Genomic DNA, 6650 nt, shown 5'->3' on the forward strand with positions numbered 1-6650 from the left:
AAGCTCGTACCATGTCATCAACACTGAGCACGTTAACCAGCAAAGTCGCTTTCATACTCAATGTTTTTCAATTTTTACTTTTTGTTTGGTTCAACCAATCATTATATTTTTGTCTTAAACAAAAAAGTTGTTTGATAGAAACACTTCTTTTTCCCATGTTAACTGGGGGCTCTTAAATTTATATGTGTCGTTTTATAATAATGTTTTCTTCTAAGTCCTTGCAAAGTCTTTTTTACCACTCTTTTTTCGACTCGAGTGTATGGACAATGGCCCGATAGCCTAGTATCTTTCTAAAGCCACTCGAATTTAGCTCGCTAAACTGGCCTCGGAGAAGCACTCCGCCTTCGGGATAAGGAGGTTGAAGTCGAAGGCTGACCTACTTCAAGTTTAGATATCGGATGTGTCATGTTAAAGCACGATGGAAGCACAAAATAATTTTAAGACCAATTTTCGATTGGCACCAAAAAACTTGATTTAATTTAGATGCAAAGTTTTATGTAAGTTTTTTGGTTTTCCGAGCATAACTCTCGCAATGCAGCGCCAGACGCCTTTAAAGTATCGGTAATATTAATTGGGGGCTGTGACAACCCACCAAAAGCCAAGGTACTCCATGGAGTCATCGGCAAAATGGTCTCGGATATTACTTTATATGCATCAGCTTCGAATTGTGTCTTTGGTCAATAGTTGGGTTGCCCGGCTCCTGTGTTTACTCTTTATGTTCATGATTGTCACGATAAGGGTAAAGTAAGAACCACTGCGATTGTACTTCTGGTTTAACTGGTCAACTACCTCAGTAGAGAAAGCCGAAAACTGACTGTCACAATGAGCGTGAACTGGTCAGCGATCCGATTACTATGTCAAACTATAGATCGATTGAGGTTACCACGTGTTAAACGATAGGCCTTTCATAAAATTGGTCGGCGTGTTAATGGCTTGACCTTGGCTGACGCTGAACACTAACCAGGGGCTAGTAAATGGACTCCCAACTTTAAGCTCCTATGACTAAGTGAAAGTTATAAAGCATGCATATTTGTTTGCCTCGTTTCCGCTAAGACAACTGTCTCCGGGCACCGAGACGTCGGCTAAGGGTTGTCTTGTTACTACGGAAACACCCTGCATAGCATCTACAAAGGGGTGGAAGCCAACGATGGGTCACTTTCAAATGATAAACGATCGCAATGGAGTCAAAATAAACATGTAGCATAAAGATGCAAAGTACAGCTTAAAACCTGCCTATCACAACATATCATAAGCGTTTGTATTAAATATACGAGTGTTGCCTTCCATAATCATCGTTATAAAGCCATAAATATGCATCAATTTGACTTAAGATTTTGGCTAAGCGGGTTGCCTGGCTCCCATGCTTACCTCTTACGTTACCGATTGTCCGGTTAGGAGGTAAAGGGAGCACCTCTGTGATTGTTACTATCGGGTCATCCGGGTTGGTACCTTAGACGGGTGAAGCCGAAAACTAGCTGTCTTAAGAATATAACTAGCACAAATGCCCGTGCCTTGCAATGGGAGAAAACACCGGTTCCTATGAACCACAGTTGGCTGAGTCAACAAATTGTGTCATGGGACAATGATGCTGATGAGAAAACAAAGATGGATCATTTGAGGATATCGTAACTTGAGTTGAGGACATGGGGTATGATTATGAGTAAATTGATCCACCTGAACAACGTTAACTTAAGATTACCAGATCATTCTGAAATTAAAGCGGAACATGAAAAAAATAGCAATATCAGTAAATCTGAAGTAATAACAACAACAATTTAATCAACCTAGAATAATACTACAGCTGCAGCAAGCAAATTAATCTTGATGGATATTACCTACAAAATTTCCCAACTTGCGCATTGCAGTGAGAAATGTATATCACATGCAATCCACCTACATAAATAACTGATGCCCTCTATTTGAACTATCATACTAAATCTTAGTAGGAAATCTTCCTAGAATAGAGATATCAAAAGGGAAAAAATGAGTTCCACGGAGAACTTCAATATCCTGTGGTAAACACAACGAACCTACAAACTTAGTCGAGAAAAATGGATGCATGTGCGTTCCTACAGGTTATTATCTGGATCATAGATTGTAGAAGTCAAAAAACAAAACTCATGTCCTTTGGTGGCATCTCCTTTAGATGTGCATTGCTCTCAAGTGGAAGGGCCGTGGTTGGATAGAAAGAAATGAGTTAATAGAACAGTCAGAACACCTTAATTCACAGGCATGCCTGAGATATATCTCACAGTGCGTACAAAGTAATGCTATGGTGCTTGCTTATTTTTCCTCAAAATCTTGGACGGAAGGTGATTACCACCATAACTGCTAATTTACCAACGGATAATTCTAAACACATGGACGATTACGAAAGGTTTACAGGCATATATGCACTAATTATCTCTGGCTCCCCTGGTTTTCAGGGAGGGTGGGGCCCGTCAACCTCTCTAATGTCCAATCAAACGCTGCCAGCTAGCACCATTTCGTTACGTATGTAAAATATGTCTGTGGTTCTAGCATTGCTCCTTACCAACAACCAGTATTACAAAGATACCGGCCTAGCAGAGGAATTGTAATAAATGAGGCAGCTACAAGCTCAACTATTACAACTTCAGAAATCAAATTTCCTGCGAATGAGTCTGACACTCTTGCTCGGTATTGGAACCAGTCACCTTGTATGTACTATCAACTACAGAATGCTCGTTTGTAGACTTCTTGAGAGAGCATAACCCATTTTAGCTTGACCATCTATTCAGAGGTACTCCAAGATGTGTAGGTGACAAAAACACCATGCTTGCCAAGGGTCAACACACATATTACCATACTTCAGAAAAGTAGGTTTGGAAGAGTGTCAACTTCAGAAAAAATAATCCCACATATTTGGAGAGTGTTCAATCTATGAATTTTTTTTATAAAAGTGGGTTCGGAGAGATCATGACTTTAGTTGATGTTAATCGCACTATCTTGGAAGATTATAAAACTTTTATGCATGTAGATCATGAAGAGAAAATTTTATATGATAGCTATATCATTGACTTTGATTATGAGCCGACATGTAATTATTATGAGAGAGGGAAATATGGTTGTAGAAATTTTCATGTTACTAAATTACCTCTCGTTATGTTGAGATTGTCAATGTTTTATTCTTCTCCCTTGCACATACTAGTTTTTGCTTGCCTTGATAATTTGTTTTCTTATAAAATTCCTATGCAAAGGAAGCATGTTAGACTTAAACTTGTTTGTCACATGTTTTATGATGCTCTCTTTGTGTTTCAATTATTATCTTTTCATGTGAGCATCATCTAAATCTCAATGCCTAGCTAAAAGACTTTATAGAAAAGCACTTGTTGGGAGACAAAACAATATTTCTCTTTTCTGTTTTTTTTAAATTACACAAATATGCTACTGTTATGATTGAGTTTTTTTATGTTTTAATTAGTTTTTGTGCCAAGTAAGACCTTCAGGATGATTTGAAAGATAGTTGATTTAATTCTGTGAAACAACAGGAACTTTGGCGCCTAGTTCTGAAATTTTCTAAATTCACAGAATGTGTTTTTGCTCTGAGTGTTCTATACAAGATCTATATACAAATCTTCCACATCTTCCTAATTTTTCAGAATTGTTAGTTATAGAAGTATGTGCAATATTCAGTTTATTACAGACTGTTCTGTTTTCAACAGATTCCGATTTTTCATTGAGTTGTTCTCTTGTTTTGATTAATATATGGGTAATCTCGGGGGTATGTGTAACACCCTGGATTTTGGCCCTTCCTTTTTCTTTTGATTTTCTTTGGATTGCTTTTCTGTGGCTGTGTGGTCTTGAAACCTGGAGAGATCACCCTTGATTCCTCTCCCGAGTGGCTTGTCATCCTCCAAATCATCCCAAGATCGTGTCATTTCCCATCTTGGACCAACCCTAATATTCTTTTTCTTGGGAATATTTCTTTTTCTATTAAAGGAATAACCCTATTTGTCCTAGGTTGTGAAGCAGCCTATATTTCTGTCCCTCCTAAAATTCCGAGATAATTCTCATAAATTATTTGGGTTATATCTTCCTCAGATATGACCAAACCCTTCCTTTATGGAGCTGCATAAAAACTAACGGTTTGAGTGTCTCGGTGGGTGACATGCACATAAGCTCTCATGGAAAATATCATCATCTCTCTTGCATTATTGTGTACTATGCTGTCTGTTCATGTATTGCTGATCTTTGATACTGAACGTCAATCGTCTATCTTATAACCTGAAACTTAGCCCTAGCCCCCGCGTCGCCCTCGTCATCTCTCTTGCATACTACGCTACCTGTTCATGGCCTGCTGGTCTTTGATACCAAACGTCAATGTTTATCCTCGAGGGCGACACGTGTGGCGGGCGCCGTCATTCCTTCTCTACCTCCCCTCCGCCTCATCTCTCCTCGCCGCCACTCCTTCTCTAGCTCCCCTCCACCTCGTCTCTCCTCGTCTCTGCTGGTCAGGGTTGTCAGGGAAAAGCCCCTCGCGGTGGTCAGCGGCGCGTGTGCTCTCGCGCATAGCCGCCCAATCCCCTCTACCTCACTCGCGGAGCTCTCACCTGGAGCTGCCGCCCCAAGTCCCGTCCTGGCGTCCTCCTCCCGAGCGTTGCTTGTTCATCGGAGGTGCCTGACCACATGGCTCCCGGCCTTGTTGCTGCTATCGTTCGCATAGACACTCAACAAAATTGTGTCGGCCCCTCGACACCAGCGCCCTCACATCGTTCCCTCATCGATGCACGTGTGAAGTTGGGCAAAGCCCTCGCGGTGGGTGGCGCGGGGCGACGCATTCTAGTGGGTATGTGCGGCGCGGAGGCGGGAGGCGTGGGGAAGGATTTTGCCAAAATCTGAATTAGATGGGCCTATGCGCAGCTTCCCTTTGGGAGGTGCAACCGCGGGCGTGCTCGGGGCGGGCACGGTGCTTCGGCTAGGATGCAGTAGACCGATCTCGCGAATGTGAGCTCCTGATTTAGTGGTGACCATGCTACACCCGGGCACGCATCGGTGATGGTGATCTACCTTTCATTCTTCAGTTCTGGCAATGTCGGGCACTGGGCAGATAGTTTTGGGCAGGGGCTCTCCCGGTCGAGGTGGTAGTCGGTGGTGGTGTGCTCCATCATCACTGTTCGTCCTTCTAGCAACCACTTTGGCCTGCGGCGGTGGCCCCTCTATGGATTGCAGTGGTCACTGAAAGGTCTTCGTGAGGATTTCTCCCTCCAAATCTGGTGCTTGACTTCGGCAGTGAGATGCAAACTATGGACGACGACCTATCACTGAGGGATGGTTGTGCAGCGGCTATGGTTGCATGTGACATGTGGCTGCTAGGGTAGTCGAAAAGTGGTGGCGACAACATATAAGAGATGTCAATCGTGGTGCTACTCGAGCACCCCATCTCAAGCTCCGACGTGAAAGCTTATGTCTGACACGTGTTTCTTCTATGTGGCAATGGCGATGTTTTTTACATCGTTACCTTGTTGAAGGCATTGCTTAGATATGCTCGAGCTGGTTCTTTGGGGTGAAAACCTAGATTCTAGCCTTGGATGGTTGGGTCCAATGAGGGTGGTGCTTGAGTGTCGCTCCCCTTTCTAAAGGTGTTGTTTTTGAAGAACCTCATCGTCAGTGGCGGTGCCAGGAATCATATCATGTGTAGTCAATTGCGTGTTGTGTAGTCAAATGTATGAATTTATAAGAATTTGTTGCCTGATTTCTACTTGTTGTATAATGTATTTACAAAAATCTGTGTAGTCAATTGACCTCACAGGTCAAGTGTGGCTTCGCCACTGCTCATCGTTCGTGTGGTGTCATGAGATATGGTTGGTCTCGATATGGTTATCTCTACTCCTAAAAGGGGAGTCCGTATGTGGTTTCTTTCGTTCGTTCCTGCCCCCTAGCCATCCATCAATAGAAGGACCTCCTACATCGATTTTTCTGCCCCCATCCATCTGGTTTTTTTGATACAGTTTTTAACTTTCCCACCGGTCATTGGGTTTGTTTCGAAGACCCGTATATGTCAACCGATCCCTCCCCATCCTTCCTGCCTCCCATCGATCCATACAAGGACCTCCTCCACCAATTTTTCTACACCCCCCCACCCATTTGGTTTTTCCGATACCGTTTTTCCTTCCTCGCCGATCATTTGTATTGTCTCGAAGACACATATATGTCAAAAAATCCCTCCCCATCCTATACATTCCTTGCAAAATTCATAACAGAATAAATCTTCAATATTTACTTGCCTTGGTCCATTCATAATAGAATCAATATTCCATCCCTCCCCGTTATTCAATGGCTGACACCTTCTTTCCTGCCTCCTGTCCAGATCACATCTTTCTTCCATGCCCTCTAGCCTTCCTCCCATCATGGTGTTCAAACAACAAGCGCACATGTTGAAGACTAAAATGTATTCTCAAAGAAAAAAAATAGGCATCGCTTTCGTGCTCTTCTAGCTAGTGAGAATTTATGGAGTCTTCCTCTATGTGTGCATCTAGCCAGCGTAGGAATCAATCAAGTGATGAGCGACACCACGGTGAGGCCCAGTCTGGGAGGCGGGCGAGGCGATCGAGCAAGCAGCTATACATGGATCGATCAATACATGTGTGATTGTGTTCGCCTCTTCCTTTGATCGTCGACCGAGTGTCCCC

Source organism: Triticum dicoccoides, chromosome 5B, assembly GCF_002162155.2.
Source record: "Triticum dicoccoides isolate Atlit2015 ecotype Zavitan chromosome 5B, WEW_v2.0, whole genome shotgun sequence".
NCBI classification, from domain to species: Eukaryota; Viridiplantae; Streptophyta; class Magnoliopsida; order Poales; family Poaceae; genus Triticum; species Triticum dicoccoides.